The following is an 18,263-nucleotide window of genomic DNA, read 5'->3' as shown; positions in this document are numbered from 1 at the left end:
GCGCAGGCGGGTACCGTGCTGTAGTTGAAATAGACTCGGTTGTCGAATTGGTTTCTTCTGAAAAAAGGAAGTCGCGCAAATCAGTTGTCGTGTTAGAAAATGATGACTCGCGCAGGCGGGTACCGTGCTGTTGTTGAAATAGACTCGGTTGTCTAATCGGTTTCTTCTGAAAAAAGGAAGTTGCGCAAATCAGTTGTCATGATAGAAATAGATGTCTCGCGCAGGCGGGTACCGTGCTGTAGTTGAAATAGACTCGGTTGTCTAATTGGATTCTTCTGCAAAAAGGAAGTCGCGCAAATCAGTTGTCATGATAGAAAATGATGTCTCGCGCAGGCGGGTACCGTGCTGTATTTGAAATACACTCGGTTGTATATTTGGTTTATTCTGAAAAAAGCAAGTCGCGCAAATCAGTTGTTATGTTAGAAAATGATTTCTTGCGCAGGCGGGTACCGTGCTGTAGTTGAAATAGACTCGGATGTCTAATTGGTTTCTTCTGGAAAAAGGAAGTCGCGCAACTCAGTTGTCATGTTAGAAAATGATGTCTCGCGCAGGCGGGTACCATGCTGTAGTTGAAATAGACTCTGTTGTCTAATTGGTTTCTTCTGAAAAAAGGAAGTCGCGCTACTCAGTTGTCATGTTAGAAAATGATGTCTCGCGCAGGCGGGAACCGTGCTGTAGTTGAAATAGACTCGGTTGTCTAATTGGTTTCTTCTGAAAAAAGGAAGTCGCGCAAATCAGTTGTCGTGTTAGAAAATGATGACTAGCGCAGGCGGGTACCGTGCTGTTGTTGAAATAGACTCGGTTGTCTAATCGGTTTCTTCTGAAAAAAGGAAGTCGCGCTACTCAGTTGTCATGTTAGAAAATGATGTCTCGCGCAGGCGGGAACCGTGCTGTAGTTGAAATACACTCGGTTGTCTAATTGGTTTCTTCTGAAAAAAGGAAGTTGCGCAAATCAGTTGACATGTTAGAAAATGATGTCTCACGCAGGCGGGTACCGTGCTGTATTTGAAATACACTCGGTTGTCTAATTGGTTTCTTCTGAAAAAAGGAAGTCGCGCAAATCAGTTCACATGTTAGAAAATGATGTATCGCGCAGGTGGGTACCGTGCTGTAGTTGAAATAGACTCGGTTGTCTAATTGGTTTCTTCTGAAAAAAGGAAGTCGCGGAAATCAGTTGTCATTATTAGAAAATGATGCATCGCGCAGGCGGGTACCGTGCTGCAGTTGAAATAGACTCGGTTGTCTAATTTGTTTCTTCTGAAAAAAGGATGTCGCGCAAATCAGTTGTCATGTTAGAAAATGATGTCTCACGCAGGCGGGTACCGTGCTGTATTTGAAATACACTCGGTTGTCTAATTGGTTTCTTCTGAAAAAAGGAAGTCGCTCAAGTCAGTTTTCATGTTAGAAAATGATGTATCGCGCAGACGGATACCGTGCTGTAGTTGAAATAGACTCGGTTGTCTAATCGGTTTATTCTGAAAAAAGGAAGTCGCGCAAATCAGTTGTTATGTTAGAAAATGATATCTCGCCCAGGCGGGTACCGTGCTGTAGTTGAAATAGACTCGGATGTCTAATTGGTTTCTTCTGGAAAAAGGAAGTCGCGCAACTCAGTTGTCATGTTAGAAAATGATGTCTCGCGGAGGCGTGTACCGTGCTGTAGTTGAAATAGACTCGTTTGTCTAATTGGTTTCTTCTGAAAAAAGGAAGTCGCGCAAATCATTTGTCATGCTGGAAAATGATGTATCGCGCAGGCGTGTACCGTGCTGAAGTTGAAATAGACACGGTTGTCTAATTGGTTTCTTCTGAAAAAAGGAAGTCGCGCAAATCAGTTATGTTAGAAAATGATGTCTCGCGGAGGCGTGTACCGTGCTGTAGTTGAAGTAGACTCGGTTGTCTAATTGGTTTCTTCTGAAAAAAGGAAGTTGCGCAAATCAGTTGTCATGTTAGAAAATGATGTATCGCGCAGGCGGGTACCGTGCTGTAGTTGAAATAGAATCGGTTGTCTAATTGGTTTCTTCTGAAAAAAGGAAGTCGCGCAACTCAGTTGTCATGTTAGAAAATGATGTCTCGCGCAGGCGGGTACCGTGCTGTAGTTGAAATAGACACGGTTGTCTAATTGGTTTCTTCTGGAAAAAGGAAGTCGCGCAACTCAGTTGTCATGTTAGAAAATGATGTCTCGCGCAGGCGGGTACCGTGCTGTAGTTGAAATAGACACGGTTGTCTAATTGGTTTCTTCTGGAAAAAGGAAGTCGCGCAACTCAGTTGTCATGTTAGAAAATGATGTCTCGCGCAGGCGGGTACCGTGCTGTAGTTGAAATAGACTCGGTTGTCTAATTGGTTTCTTCTGAAAAAAGGAAGTCGCGCAACTCAGTTGTCATGTTAGAAAATGATGTCTCGCGGAGGCGGGTACCGTGCTGTAGTTGAAATAGACTCGGTTGTCTAATTGGTTTCTTCTGAAAAAAGAAAGTCGCGCAAATCTGTTGTCATGCTAGAATATGATGTATCGCGCAGGCGTGTACCGTGCTGTAGTTGAAATAGACTCGGTTGTCTAATTGGGAAAAAAGGAAGTCGCGCAAATCAGTTGTCATGTTAGAAAATGATGTCTCGCGGAGGCGTGTACCGTGCTGTAGTTGAAATAGACTCGTTTGTCTAATTGGTTTCTTCTGAAAAATGAAAGTCGCGCAAATCATTTGTCATGTTAGAAAATGATGTATCGCGCAGGCGTGTACCGTGCTGAAGTTAAAATAGACTCGGTTGTCTAATTGCTTTCTTCTGAAAAGGAAGTCGCCCAAATCAGTTATGTTAGAAAATGATGTCTCGCGGAGGCGTGTACCGTGCTGTAGTTGAAGTAGACTCGGTTGTCTAATTGCTTTCTTCTGAAAAAAGGAAGTCGCGCAAATCAGTTGTCATATTAGAAAATGATGTATCGCGCAGGCGGATACCGTGCAGTAGTTGAAATAGACTTGGTTGTCTAATTGGTTTCTTCTGAAAAAAAGAAGTCGCGCAAGTCAGTTGTCAGGTTAGAAAATGATGTATCGCGCAGGCGGGTGCCGTGCTGTAGTTGAAATAGACTCGGTTGTCTAATTGGTTTCTTCTGAAAAAATGAAGTCGCGCAAATCAGTTGTCATGTTAGAAAATGATGTCTCGCGTAGGCGGGTACCGTGCTGTAGTTGAAATAGACTCGGTTGTCTAATTCGTTTCTTCTGAAAAAAGGAAGTCTCGCCAATCAGTTGTCATGTTAGAAAATGATGTATCGCGCAGGCGGGTACCGTGCTGTAGTTGAAATAGAATCGGTTGTCTAATTGGTTTCTTCTGAAAAAAGGAAGTCGCGCAACTCAGTTGTCATGTTAGAAAATGATGTCTCGCGCAGGCGGGTACCGTGCTGTAGTTGAAATAGACACGGTTGTCTAATTGGTTTCTTCTGGAAAAAGGAAGTCGCGCAACTCAGTTGTCATGTTAGAAAATGATGTCTCGCGCAGGCGGGTACCGTGCTGTAGTTGAAATAGACACGGTTGTCTAATTGGTTTCTTCTGGAAAAAGGAAGTCGCGCAACTCAGTTGTCATGTTAGAAAATGATGTCTCGCGCAGGCGGGTACCGTGCTGTAGTTGAAATAGACTCGGTTGTCTAATTGGTTTCTTCTGAAAAAAGGAAGTCGCGCAACTCAGTTGTCATGTTAGAAAATGATGTCTCGCGGAGGCGGGTACCGTGCTGTATTTGAAATACACTCGGTTGTCTAATTGGTTTCTTCTGAAAAAAGGAAGTCGCGCAAATCAGTTGACATGTTAGAAAATGATGTCTCGCGCAGGCGGGTACCGTGCTGTAGTTGAAATAGACTCGGTTGTCTAAATCGTTTCTTCAGAAGAAAGGAAGTCGCGGAACTCAGTTGTCATGTTAGAAAAGGATGTATCGCGCAGACGGATACCGTGCTGTAGTTGAAATAGACTCGGTTGTCTAATCGGTTTCTTCTGAAAATAGGAAGTCGCGCAAATCAGTTGTCATGTTAGAAAATGATATATCGCGCAGACGGGTACCGTGCTGTAGTTGAAATAGACTCGGTTGTCTAATTGGTTTCTTCTGAAAAAAGGAAGTCGCGCAAATCAGTTGTCGTGTTAGAAAATGATGACTCGCGCAGGCGGGTACCGTGCTGTTGTTGAAATAGACTCGGTTGTCTAATCGGTTTCTTCTGAAAAAAGGAAGTTGCGCAAATCAGTTGTCATGATCGAAATAGATGTCTCGCGCAGGCGGGTACCGTGCTGTAGTTGAAATAGACTCGGTTGTCTAATTGGATTCTTCTGCAAAAAGGAAGTCGCGCAAATCAGTTGTCATGATAGAAAATGATGTCTCGCGCAGGCGGGTACCGTGCTGTAGTTGAAATAGACTCGGTTGTCTAATTGGTTTCTTCTAGAAAAAGGAAGTCGCGCAACTCAGTTGTCATGTTCGAAAATGATGTCTCGTGCAGGCGGGTAAGGTGCTGTAGTTGAAATAGACTCGGTTGTCTAATTGGTTTCTTCTGAAAAAAGGAAGTCGCGCAAATCAGTTGTCATGTTAGAAAATGATGCGTCGCGCAGGCGGGTACCGTGCTGTAGTTGAAATAGACTCGGTTGTCTAATTGGTTTCTTCTGAAAAAAGGAAGTCGCGCAAATCAGTTGTCATGATAGAAAATGATGTCTCGCGCAGGCGGGTACCGTGCTGTAGTTGAAATAAACTCGGTTGTCTAATTGGTTTCTTCTGGAATAAGGAAGTCGCGCAACTCAGTTGTCATGTTAGAAAATGATGTCTCGGGCAGGCGGGTACCATGCTGTAGTTAAAATAGACTCTGTTGTCTAATTGGTTTCTTCTGAAAAAAGGATGTCGCGCTACTCAGTTGTCATGTTAAAAAATGATGTCTCGCGCTGGCTGGTAAGGTGCTGTAGTTGAAATAGACTCGGTTGTCTAATTGGTTTCTTCTGAAAAAAGGAAGTCGCGCAAATCAGTTGTCGTGTTAGAAAATGATGTCTCGCGCAGGCGGGTACCGTGCTGTATTTGAAATACACTCGGTTGTCTAATTGGTTTCTTCTGAAAAAAGGAAGTCGCGCAAATCAGTTGACATGTTAGAAAATGATGTCTCGCGCAGGCGGGTACCGTGCTGTAGTTGAAATAGACTCGGTTGTCTAAATCGTTTCTCAGAAGAAAGGAAGTCGCGGAACTCAGTTGTCATGTTAGAAAATGATGTATCGCGCAGACGGATACCGTGCTGTAGTTGAAATAGACTCGGTTGTCTAATCGGTTTCTTCTGAAAATAGGAAGTCGCGCAAATCAGTTGTCATGTTAGAAAATGATATATCGCGCAGGCGGGTACCGTGCTGTAGTTGAAATAGACTCGGTTGTCGAATTGGTTTCTTCTGAAAAAAGGAAGTCGCGCAAATCAGTTGTCGTGTTAGAAAATGATGACTCGCGCAGGCGGGTACCGTGCTGTTGTTGAAATAGACTCGGTTGTCTAATCGGTTTCTTCTGAAAAAAGGAAGTTGCGCAAATCAGTTGTCATGATAGAAATAGATGTCTCGCGCACGCGGGTACCGTGCTGTAGTTGAAATAGACTCGGTTGTCTAATTGGATTCTTCTGCAAAAAGGAAGTCGCGCAAATCAGTTGTCATGATAGAAAATGATGTCTCGCGCAGGCGGGTACCGTGCTGTATTTGAAATACACTCGGTTGTATAATTGGTTTATTCAGAAAAAAGCAAGTCGCGCAAATCAGTTGTTATGTTAGAAAATGATTTCTCGCGCAGGCGGGTACCGTGCTGTAGTTGAAATAGACTCGGATGTCTAATTGGTTTCTTCTGGAAAAAGGAAGTCGCGCAACTCAGTTGTCATGTTAGAAAATGATGTCTCGCGCAGGCGGGTACCATGCTGTAGTTGAAATAGACTCTGTTGTCTAATTGGTTTCTTCTGAAAAAAGGAAGTCGCGCTACTCAGTTGTCATGTTAGAAAATGATGTCTCGCGCAGGCGGGAACCGTGCTGTAGTTGAAATAGACTCGGTTGTCTAATTGGTTTCTTCTGAAAAAAGGAAGTCGCGCAAATCAGTTGTCGTGTTAGAAAATGATGACTAGCGCAGGCGGGTACCGTGCTGTTGTTGAAATAGACTCGGTTGTCTAATCGGTTTCTTCTGAAAAAGGAAGTCGCGCTACTCAGTTGTCATGTTAGAAAATGATGTCTCGCGCAGGCGGGAACCGTGCTGTAGTTGAAATACACTCGGTTGTCTAATTGGTTTCTTCTGAAAAAAGGAAGTCGCTCAAGTCAGTTTTCATGTTAGAAAATGATGTATCGCGCAGACGGATACCGTGCTGTAGTTGAAATAGACTCGGTTGTCTAATCGGTTTCTTCTGAAAATAGGAAGTCGCGCAAATCAGTTGTCATGTTAGAAAATGATATATCGCGCAGGCGGGTACCGTGCTGTAGTTGAAATAGACTCGGTTGTCTAATTGGTTTATTCTGAAAAAAGGAAGTCGCGCAAATCAGTTGTTATGTTAGAAAATGATATCTCGCCCAGGCGGGTACCGTGCTGTAGTTGAAATAGACTCGGATGTCTAATTGGTTTCTTCTGGAAAAAGGAAGTCGCGCAACTCAGTTGTCATGTTAGAAAATGATGTCTCGCGCAGGCGGGTACCGTGCTGTAGTTGAAATAGACACGGTTGTCTAATTGGTTTCTTCTGGAAAAAGGAAGTCGCGCAACTCAGTTGTCATGTTAGAAAATGATGTCTCGCGCAGGCGGGTACCGTGCTGTAGTTGAAATAGACTCGGTTGTCTAATTGGTTTCTTCTGAAAAAAGGAAGTCGCGCAACTCAGTTGTCATGTTAGAAAATGATGTCTCGCGGAGGCGGGTACCGTGCTGAATTTGAAATACACTCGGTTGTCTAATTGGTTTCTTCTGAAAAAAGGAAGTCGCGCAAATCAGTTGACATGTTAGAAAATGATGTCTCGCGCAGGCGGGTACCGTGCTGTAGTTGAAATAGACTCGGTTGTCTAAATCGTTTCTTCAGAAGAAAGGAAGTCGCGGAACTCAGTTGTCATGTTAGAAAAGGATGTATCGCGCAGACGGATACCGTGCTGTAGTTGAAATAGACTCGGTTGTCTAATCGGTTTCTTCTGAAAATAGGAAGTCGCGCAAATCAGTTGTCATGTTAGAAAATGATATATCGCGCAGACGGGTACCGTGCTGTAGTTGAAATAGACTCGGTTGTCTAATTGGTTTCTTCTGAAAAAAGGAAGTCGCGCAACTCAGTTGTCGTGTTAGAAAATGATGACTCGCGCAGGCGGGTACCGTGCTGTTGTTGAAATAGACTCGGTTGTCTAATCGGTTTCTTCTGAAAAAAGGAAGTTGCGCAAATCAGTTGTCATGATAGAAATAGATGTCTCGCGCAGGCGGGTACCGTGCTGTAGTTGAAATAGACTCGGTTGTCTAATTGGATTCTTCTGCAAAAAGGAAGTCGCGCAAATCAGTTGTCATGATAGAAAATGATGTCTCGCGCAGGCGGGTACCGTGCTGTAGTTGAAATAAACTCGGTTGTCTAATTGGTTTCTTCTGGAATAAGGAAGTCGCGCAACTCAGTTGTCATGTTAGAAAATGATGTCTCGCGCAGGCGGGTACCATGCTGTAGTTGAAATAGACTCTGTTGTCTAATTGGTTTCTTCTGAAAAAAGGATGTCGCGCTACTCAGTTGTCATGTTAGAAAATGATGTCTCGCGCTGGCGGGTAAGGTGCTGTAGTTGAAATAGACTCGGTTGTCTAATTGGTTTCTTCTGAAAAAAGGAAGTCGCGCCAATCAGTTGTCGTGTTAGAAAATGATGTCTCGCGCAGGCGGGTACCGTGCTGTATTTGAAATACACTCGGTTGTCTAATTGGTTTCTTCTGAAAAAAGGAAGTCGCGCAAATCAGTTGACATGTTAGAAAATGATGTCTCGCGCAGGCGGGTACCGTGCTGTAGTTGAAATAGACTCGGTTGTCTAAATCGTTTCTTCAGAAGAAAGGAAGTCGCGGAACTCAGTTGTCATGTTAGAAAATGATGTATCGCGCAGACGGATACCGTGCTGTAGTTGAAATAGACTCGGTTGTCTAATCGGTTTCTTCTGAAAATAGGAAGTCGCGCAAATCAGTTGTCATGTTAGAAAATGATATATCGCGCAGGCGGGTACCGTGCTGTAGTTGAAATAGACTCGGTTGTCGAATTGGTTTCTTCTGAAAAAAGGAAGTCGCGCAAATCAGTTGTCGTGTTAGAAAATGATGACTCGCGCAGGCGGGTACCGTGCTGTTGTTGAAATAGACTCGGTTGTCTAATCGGTTTCTTCTGAAAAAAGGAAGTTTCGCAAATCAGTTGTCATGATAGAAATAGATGTCTCGCGCAGGCGGGTACCGTGCTGTAGTTGAAATAGACTCGGTTGTCTAATTGGATTCTTCTGCAAAAAGGAAGTCGCGCAAATCAGTTGTCATGATAGAAAATGATGTCTCGCGCAGGCGGGTACCGTGCTGTATTTGAAATACACTCGGTTGTATATTTGGTTTATTCTGAAAAAAGCAAGTCGCGCAAATCAGTTGTTATGTTAGAAAATGATTTCTTGCGCAGGCGGGTACCGTGCTGTAGTTGAAATAGACTCGGATGTCTAATTGGTTTCTTCTGGAAAAAGGAAGTCGCGCAACTCAGTTGTCATGTTAGAAAATGATGTCTCGCGCAGGCGGGTACCATGCTGTAGTTGAAATAGACTCTGTTGTCTAATTGGTTTCTTCTGAAAAAAGGAAGTCGCGCTACTCAGTTGTCATGTTAGAAAATGATGTCTCGCGCAGGCGGGAACCGTGCTGTAGTTGAAATAGACTCGGTTGTCTAATTGGTTTCTTCTGAAAAAAGGAAGTCGCGCAAATCAGTTGTCGTGTTAGAAAATGATGACTAGCGCAGGCGGGTACCGTGCTGTTGTTGAAATAGACTCGGTTGTCTAATCGGTTTCTTCTGAAAAAAGGAAGTCGCGCTACTCAGTTGTCATGTTAGAAAATGATGTCTCGCGCAGGCGGGAACCGTGCTGTAGTTGAAATACACTCGGTTGTCTAATTGGTTTCTTCTGAAAAAAGGAAGTTGCGCAAATCAGTTGACATGTTAGAAAATGATGTCTCACGCAGGCGGGTACCGTGCTGTATTTGAAATACACTCGGTTGTCTAATTGGTTTCTTCTGAAAAAAGGAAGTCGCGCAAATCAGTTCACATGTTAGAAAATGATGTATCGCGCAGGTGGGTACCGTGCTGTAGTTGAAATAGACTCGGTTGTCTAATTGGTTTCTTCTGAAAAAAGGAAGTCGCGCAAATCAGTTGTCATTATTAGAAAATGATGCATCGCGCAGGCGGGTACCGTGCTGCAGTTGAAATAGACTCGGTTGTCTAATTTGTTTCTTCTGAAAAAAGGATGTCGCGCAAATCAGTTGTCATGTTAGAAAATGATGTCTCACGCAGGCGGGTACCGTGCTGTATTTGAAATACACTCGGTTGTCTAATTGGTTTCTTCTGAAAAAAGGAAGTCGCTCAAGTCAGTTTTCATGTTAGAAAATGATGTATCGCGCAGACGGATACCGTGCTGTAGTTGAAATAGACTCGGTTGTCTAATCGGTTTCTTCTGAAAATAGGAAGTCGCGCAAATCAGTTGTCATGTTAGAAAATGATATATCGCGCAGGCGGGTACCGTGCTGTAGTTGAAATAGACTCGGTTGTCTAATTGGTTTATTCTGAAAAAAGGAAGTCGCGCAAATCAGTTGTTATGTTAGAAAATGATATCTCGCCCAGGCGGGTACCGTGCTGTAGTTGAAATAGACTCGGATGTCTAATTGGTTTCTTCTGGAAAAAGGAAGTCGCGCAACTCAGTTGTCATGTTAGAAAATGATGTCTCGCGGAGGCGTGTACCGTGCTGTAGTTGAAATAGACTCGTTTGTCTAATTGGTTTCTTCTGAAAAAAGGAAGTCGCGCAAATCATTTGTCATGCTGGAAAATGATGTATCGCGCAGGCGTGTACCGTGCTGAAGTTGAAATAGACACGGTTGTCTAATTGGTTTCTTCTGAAAAAAGGAAGTCGCGCAAATCAGTTATGTTAGAAAATGATGTCTCGCGGAGGCGTGTACCGTGCTGTAGTTGAAGTAGACTCGGTTGTCTAATTGGTTTCTTCTGAAAAAAGGAAGTTGCGCAAATCAGTTGTCATGTTAGAAAATGATGTATCGCGCAGGCGGATACCGTGCAGTAGTTGAAATAGACTTGGTTGTCTAATTCGTTTCTTCTGAAAAAAGGAAGTCGCGCAAATCAGTTGTCATGTTAGAAAACGATGTATCGCGCAGGCGGGTACTGTGCTGTAGTTGAAATAGACTTGGTAGTCTAATTGGTTTCTTCTGAAAAAAAGTAGTCGCGCAAATCAGTTGTCATGTTAGAAAATGATGTATCGCGCAGGCGGGTACCGTGCTGTAGTTGAAATAGAATCGGTTGTCTAATTGGTTTCTTCTGAAAAAAGGAAGTCGCGCAACTCAGTTGTCATGTTAGAAAATGATGTCTCGCGCAGGCGGGTACCGTGCTGTAGTTGAAATAGACACGGTTGTCTAATTGGTTTCTTCTGGAAAAAGGAAGTCGCGCAACTCAGTTGTCATGTTAGAAAATGATGTCTCGCGCAGGCGGGTACCGTGCTGTAGTTGAAATAGACACGGTTGTCTAATTGGTTTCTTCTGGAAAAAGGAAGTCGCGCAACTCAGTTGTCATGTTAGAAAATGATGTCTCGCGCAGGCGGGTACCGTGCTGTAGTTGAAATAGACTCGGTTGTCTAATTGGTTTCTTCTGAAAAAAGGAAGTCGCGCAACTCAGTTGTCATGTTAGAAAATGATGTCTCGCGGAGGCGGGTACCGTGCTGTAGTTGAAATAGACTCGGTTGTCTAATTGGTTTCTTCTGAAAAAAGAAAGTCGCGCAAATCAGTTGTCATGCTAGAATATGATGTATCGCGCAGGCGTGTACCGTGCTGTAGTTGAAATAGACTCGGTTGTCTAATTGGGAAAAAAGGAAGTCGCGCAAATCAGTTGTCATGTTAGAAAATGATGTCTCGCGGAGGCGTGTACCGTGCTGTAGTTGAAATAGACTCGTTTGTCTAATTGGTTTCTTCTGAAAAATGAAAGTCGCGCAAATCATTTGTCATGTTAGAAAATGATGTATCGCGCAGGCGTGTACCGTGCTGAAGTTAAAATAGACTCGGTTGTCTAATTGCTTTCTTCTGAAAAGGAAGTCGCCCAAATCAGTTATGTTAGAAAATGATGTCTCGCGGAGGCGTGTACCGTGCTGTAGTTGAAGTAGACTCGGTTGTCTAATTGCTTTCTTCTGAAAAAAGGAAGTCGCGCAAATCAGTTGTCATATTAGAAAATGATGTATCGCGCAGGCGGATACCGTGCAGTAGTTGAAATAGACTTGGTTGTCTAATTGGTTTCTTCTGAAAAAAAAGAAGTCGCGCAAGTCAGTTGTCAGGTTAGAAAATGATGTATCGCGCAGGCGGGTGCCGTGCTGTAGTTGAAATAGACTCGGTTGTCTAATTGGTTTCTTCTGAAAAAATGAAGTCGCGCAAATCAGTTGTCATGTTAGAAAATGATGTCTCGCGTAGGCGGGTACCGTGCTGTAGTTGAAATAGACTCGGTTGTCTAATTCGTTTCTTCTGAAAAAAGGAAGTCTCGCCAATCAGTTGTCATGTTAGAAAATGATGTATCGCGCAGGCGGGTACCGTGCTGTAGTTGAAATAGAATCGGTTGTCTAATTGGTTTCTTCTGAAAAAAGGAAGTCGCGCAACTCAGTTGTCATGTTAGAAAATGATGTCTCGCGCAGGCGGGTACCGTGCTGTAGTTGAAATAGACACGGTTGTCTAATTGGTTTCTTCTGGAAAAAGGAAGTCGCGCAACTCAGTTGTCATGTTAGAAAATGATGTCTCGCGCAGGCGGGTACCGTGCTGTAGTTGAAATAGACACGGTTGTCTAATTGGTTTCTTCTGGAAAAAGGAAGTCGCGCAACTCAGTTGTCATGTTAGAAAATGATGTCTCGCGCAGGCGGGTACCGTGCTGTAGTTGAAATAGACTCGGTTGTCTAATTGGTTTCTTCTGAAAAAAGGAAGTCGCGCAACTCAGTTGTCATGTTAGAAAATGATGTCTCGCGGAGGCGGGTACCGTGCTGTATTTGAAATACACTCGGTTGTCTAATTGGTTTCTTCTGAAAAAAGGAAGTCGCGCAAATCAGTTGACATGTTAGAAAATGATGTCTCGCGCAGGCGGGTACCGTGCTGTAGTTGAAATAGACTCGGTTGTCTAAATCGTTTCTTCAGAAGAAAGGAAGTCGCGGAACTCAGTTGTCATGTTAGAAAAGGATGTATCGCGCAGACGGATACCGTGCTGTAGTTGAAATAGACTCGGTTGTCTAATCGGTTTCTTCTGAAAATAGGAAGTCGCGCAAATCAGTTGTCATGTTAGAAAATGATATATCGCGCAGACGGGTACCGTGCTGTAGTTGAAATAGACTCGGTTGTCTAATTGGTTTCTTCTGAAAAAAGGAAGTCGCGCAAATCAGTTGTCGTGTTAGAAAATGATGACTCGCGCAGGCGGGTACCGTGCTGTTGTTGAAATAGACTCGGTTGTCTAATCGGTTTCTTCTGAAAAAAGGAAGTTGCGCAAATCAGTTGTCATGATAGAAATAGATGTCTCGCGCAGGCGGGTACCGTGCTGTAGTTGAAATAGACTCGGTTGTCTAATTGGATTCTTCTGCAAAAAGGAAGTCGCGCAAATCAGTTGTCATGATAGAAAATGATGTCTCGCGCAGGCGGGTACCGTGCTGTAGTTGAAATAGACTCGGTTGTCTAATTGGTTTCTTCTAGAAAAAGGAAGTCGCGCAACTCAGTTGTCATGTTCGAAAATGATGTCTCGTGCAGGCGGGTAAGGTGCTGTAGTTGAAATAGACTCGGTTGTCTAATTGGTTTCTTCTGAAAAAAGGAAGTCGCGCAAATCAGTTGTCATGTTAGAAAATGATGCGTCGCGCAGGCGGGTACCGTGCTGTAGTTGAAATAGACTCGGTTGTCTAATTGGTTTCTTCTGAAAAAAGGAAGTCGCGCAAATCAGTTGTCATGATAGAAAATGATGTCTCGCGCAGGCAGGTACCGTGCTGTAGTTGAAATAAACTCGGTTGTCTAATTGGTTTCTTCTGGAATAAGGAAGTCGCGCAACTCAGTTGTCATGTTAGAAAATGATGTCTCGGGCAGGCGGGTACCATGCTGTAGTTGAAATAGACTCTGTTGTCTAATTGGTTTCTTCTGAAAAAAGGATGTCGCGCTACTCAGTTGTCATGTTAAAAAATGATGTCTCGCGCTGGCTGGTAAGGTGCTGTAGTTGAAATAGACTCGGTTGTCTAATTGGTTTCTTCTGAAAAAAGGAAGTCGCGCAAATCAGTTGTCGTGTTAGAAAATGATGTCTCGCGCAGGCGGGTACCGTGCTGTATTTGAAATACACTCGGTTGTCTAATTGGTTTCTTCTGAAAAAAGGAAGTCGCGCAAATCAGTTGACATGTTAGAAAATGATGTCTCGCGCAGGCGGGTACTGTGCTGTAGTTGAAATAGACTCGGTTGTCTAAATCGTTTCTCAGAAGAAAGGAAGTCGCGGAACTCAGTTGTCATGTTAGAAAATGATGTATCGCGCAGACGGATACCGTGCTGTAGTTGAAATAGACTCGGTTGTCTAATCGGTTTCTTCTGAAAATAGAAAGTCGCGCAAATCAGTTGTCATGTTAGAAAATGATATATCGCGCAGGCGGGTACCGTGCTGTAGTTGAAATAGACTCGGTTGTCGAATTGGTTTCTTCTGAAAAAAGGAAGTCGCGCAAATCAGTTGTCGTGTTAGAAAATGATGACTCGCGCAGGCGGGTACCGTGCTGTTGTTGAAATAGACTCGGTTGTCTAATCGGTTTCTTCTGAAAAAAGGAAGTTGCGCAAATCAGTTGTCATGATAGAAATAGATGTCTCGCGCACGCGGGTACCGTGCTGTAGTTGAAATAGACTCGGTTGTCTAATTGGATTCTTCTGCAAAAAGGAAGTCGCGCAAATCAGTTGTCATGATAGAAAATGATGTCTCGCGCAGGCGGGTACCGTGCTGTATTTGAAATACACTCGGTTGTATAATTGGTTTATTCTGAAAAAAGCAAGTCGCGCAAATCAGTTGTTATGTTAGAAAATGATTTCTCGCGCAGGCGGGTACCGTGCTGTAGTTGAAATAGACTCGGATGTCTAATTGGTTTCTTCTGGAAAAAGGAAGTCGCGCAACTCAGTTGTCATGTTAGAAAATGATGTCTCGCGCAGGCGGGTACCATGCTGTAGTTGAAATAGACTCTGTTGTCTAATTGGTTTCTTCTGAAAAAAGGAAGTCGCGCTACTCAGTTGTCATGTTAGAAAATGATGTCTCGCGCAGGCGGGAACCGTGCTGTAGTTGAAATAGACTCGGTTGTCTAATTGGTTTCTTCTGAAAAAAGGAAGTCGCGCAAATCAGTTGTCGTGTTAGAAAATGATGACTAGCGCAGGCGGGTACCGTGCTGTTGTTGAAATAGACTCGGTTGTCTAATCGGTTTCTTCTGAAAAAAGGAAGTCGCGCTACTCAGTTGTCATGTTAGAAAATGATGTCTCGCGCAGGCGGGAACCGTGCTGTAGTTGAAATACACTCGGTTGTCTAATTGGTTTCTTCTGAAAAAAGGAAGTCGCTCAAGTCAGTTTTCATGTTAGAAAATGATGTATCGCGCAGACGGATACCGTGCTGTAGTTGAAATAGACTCGGTTGTCTAATCGGTTTCTTCTGAAAATAAGAAGTCGCGCAAATCAGTTGTCATGTTAGAAAATGATATATCGCGCAGGCGGGTACCGTGCTGTAGTTGAAATAGACTCGGTTGTCTAATTGGTTTATTCTGAAAAAAGGAAGTCGCGCAAATCAGTTGTTATGTTAGAAAATGATATCTCGCCCAGGCGGGTACCGTGCTGTAGTTGAAATAGACTCGGATGTCTAATTGGTTTCTTCTGGAAAAAGGAAGTCGCGCAACTCAGTTGTCATGTTAGAAAATGATGTCTCGCGCAGGCGGGTACCGTGCTGTAGTTGAAATAGACACGGTTGTCTAATTGGTTTCTTCTGGAAAAAGGAAGTCGCGCAACTCAGTTGTCATGTTAGAAAATGATGTCTCGCGGAGGCGGGTACCGTGCTGTATTTGAAATACACTCGGTTGTCTAATTGGTTTCTTCTGAAAAAAGGAAGTCGCGCAAATCAGTTGACATGTTAGAAAATGATGTCTCGCGCAGGCGGGTACCGTGCTGTAGTTGAAATAGACTCGGTTGTCTAAATCGTTTCTTCAGAAGAAAGGAAGTCGCGGAACTCAGTTGTCATGTTAGAAAAGGATGTATCGCGCAGACGGATACCGTGCTGTAGTTGAAATAGACTCGGTTGTCTAATCGGTTTCTTCTGAAAATAGGAAGTCGCGCAAATCAGTTGTCATGTTAGAAAATGATATATCGCGCAGACGGGTACCGTGCTGTAGTTGAAATAGACTCGGTTGTCTAATTGGTTTCTTCTGAAAAAAGGAAGTCGCGCAAATCAGTTGTCGTGTTAGAAAATGATGACTCGCGCAGGCGGGTACCGTGCTGTTGTTGAAATAGACTCGGTTGTCTAATCGGTTTCTTCTGAAAAAAGGAAGTTGCGCAAATCAGTTGTCATGATAGAAATAGATGTCTCGCGCAGGCGGGTACCGTGCTGTAGTTGAAATAGACTCGGTTGTCTAATTGGATTCTTCTGCAAAAAGGAAGTCGCGCAAATCAGTTGTCATGATAGAAAATGATGTCTCGCGCAGGCGGGTACCGTGCTGTAGTTGAAATAGACTCGGTTGTCTAATTGGTTTCTTCTAGAAAAAGGAAGTCGCGCAACTCAGTTGTCATGTTCGAAAATGATGTCTCGTGCAGGCGGGTAAGGTGCTGTAGTTGAAATAGACTCGGTTGTCTAATTGGTTTCTTCTGAAAAAAGGAAGTCGCGCAAATCAGTTGTCATGTTAGAAAATGATGCGTCGCGCAGGCGGGTACCGTGCTGTAGTTGAAATAGACTCGGTTGTCTAATTGGTTTCTTCTGAAAAAAGGAAGTCGCGCAAATCAGTTGTCATGATAGAAAATGATGTCTCGCGCAGGCGGGTACCGTGCTGTAGTTGAAATAAACTCGGTTGTCTAATTGGTTTCTTCTGGAATAAGGAAGTCGCGCAACTCAGTTGTCATGTTAGAAAATGATGTCTCGGGCAGGCGGGTACCATGCTGTAGTTGAAATAGACTCTGTTGTCTAATTGGTTTCTTCTGAAAAAAGGATGTCGCGCTACTCAGTTGTCATGTTAAAAAATGATGTCTCGCGCTGGCTGGTAAGGTGCTGTAGTTGAAATAGACTCGGTTGTCTAATTGGTTTCTTCTGAAAAAAGGAAGTCGCGCAAATCAGTTGTCGTGTTAGAAAATGATGTCTCGCGCAGGCGGGTACCGTGCTGTATTTGAAATACACTCGGTTGTCTAATTGGTTTCTTCTGAAAAAAGGAAGTCGCGCAAATCAGTTGACATGTTAGAAAATGATGTCTCGCGCAGGCGGGTACCGTGCTGTAGTTGAAATAGACTCGGTTGTCTAAATCGTTTCTCAGAAGAAAGGAAGTCGCGGAACTCAGTTGTCATGTTAGAAAATGATGTATCGCGCAGACGGATACCGTGCTGTAGTTGAAATAGACTCGGTTGTCTAATCGGTTTCTTCTGAAAATAGGAAGTCGCGCAAATCAGTTGTCATGTTAGAAAATGATATATCGCGCAGGCGGGTACCGTGCTGTAGTTGAAATAGACTCGGTTGTCGAATTGGTTTCTTCTGAAAAAAGGATGTCGCGCTACTCAGTTGTCATGTTAAAAAATGATGTCTCGCGCTGGCTGGTAAGGTGCTGTAGTTGAAATAGACTCGGTTGTCTAATTGGTTTCTTCTGAAAAAAGGAAGTCGCGCAAATCAGCTGTCGTGTTAGAAAATGATGTCTCGCGCAGGCGGGTACCGTGCTGTATTTGAAATACACTCGGTTGTCTAATTGGTTTCTTCTGAAAAAAGGAAGTCGCGCAAATCAGTTGTCGTGTTAGAAAATGATGACTCGCGCAGGCGGGTACCGTGCTGTTATTGAAATAGACTCGGTTGTCTAATCGGTTTCTTCTGAAAAAAGGAAGTTGCGCAAATCAGTTGTCATGATAGAAATAGATGTCTCGCGCACGCGGGTACCGTGCTGTAGTTGAAATAGACTCGGTTGTCTAATTGGATTCTTCTGCAAAAAGGAAGTCGCGCAAATCAGTTGTCATGATAGAAAATGATGTCTCGCGCAGGCGGGTACCGTGCTGTATTTGAAATACACTCGGTTGTATAATTGGTTTATTCTGAAAAAAGCAAGTCGCGCAAATCAGTTGTTATGTTAGAAAATGATTTCTCGCGCAGGCGGGTACCGTGCTGTAGTTGAAATAGACTCGGATGTCTAATTGGTTTCATCTGGAAAAAGGAAGTCGCGCAACTCAGTTGTCATGTTAGAAAATGATGTCTCGCGCAGGCGGGTACCATGCTGTAGTTGAAATAGACTCTGTTGTCTAATTGGTTTCTTCTGAAAAAAGGAAGTCGCGCTACTCAGTTGTCATGTTAGAAAATGATGTCTCGCGCAGGCGGGAACCGTGCTGTAGTTGAAATAGACTCGGTTGTCTAATTGGTTTCTTCTGAAAAAAGGAAGTCGCGCAAATCAGTTGTCGTGTTAGAAAATGATGACTAGCGCAGGCGGGTACCGTGCTGTTGTTGAAATAGACTCGGTTGTCTAATCGGTTTCTTCTGAAAAAAGGAAGTCGCGCTACTCAGTTGTCATGTTAGAAAATGATGTCTCGCGCAGGCGGGAACCGTGCTGTAGTTGAAATACACTCGGTTGTCTAATTGGTTTCTTCTGAAAAAAGGAAGTTGCGCAAATCAGTTGACATGTTAGAAAATGATGTCTCACGCAGGCGGGTACCGTGCTGTATTTGAAATACACTCGGTTGTCTAATTGGTTTCTTCTGAAAAAAGGAAGTCGCGCAAATCATTTCACATGTTAGAAAATGATGTATCGCGCAGGTGGGTACCGTGCTGTAGTTGAAATAGACTCGGTTGTCTAATTGGTTTCTTCTGAAAAAAGGAAGTCGCGCAAATCAGTTCACATGT

This window comes from Amblyomma americanum, chromosome 1 (assembly GCF_052857255.1).
Source record: "Amblyomma americanum isolate KBUSLIRL-KWMA chromosome 1, ASM5285725v1, whole genome shotgun sequence".
NCBI classification, from domain to species: Eukaryota; Metazoa; Arthropoda; class Arachnida; order Ixodida; family Ixodidae; genus Amblyomma; species Amblyomma americanum.
This window is presented reverse-complemented; position numbering follows the sequence as displayed.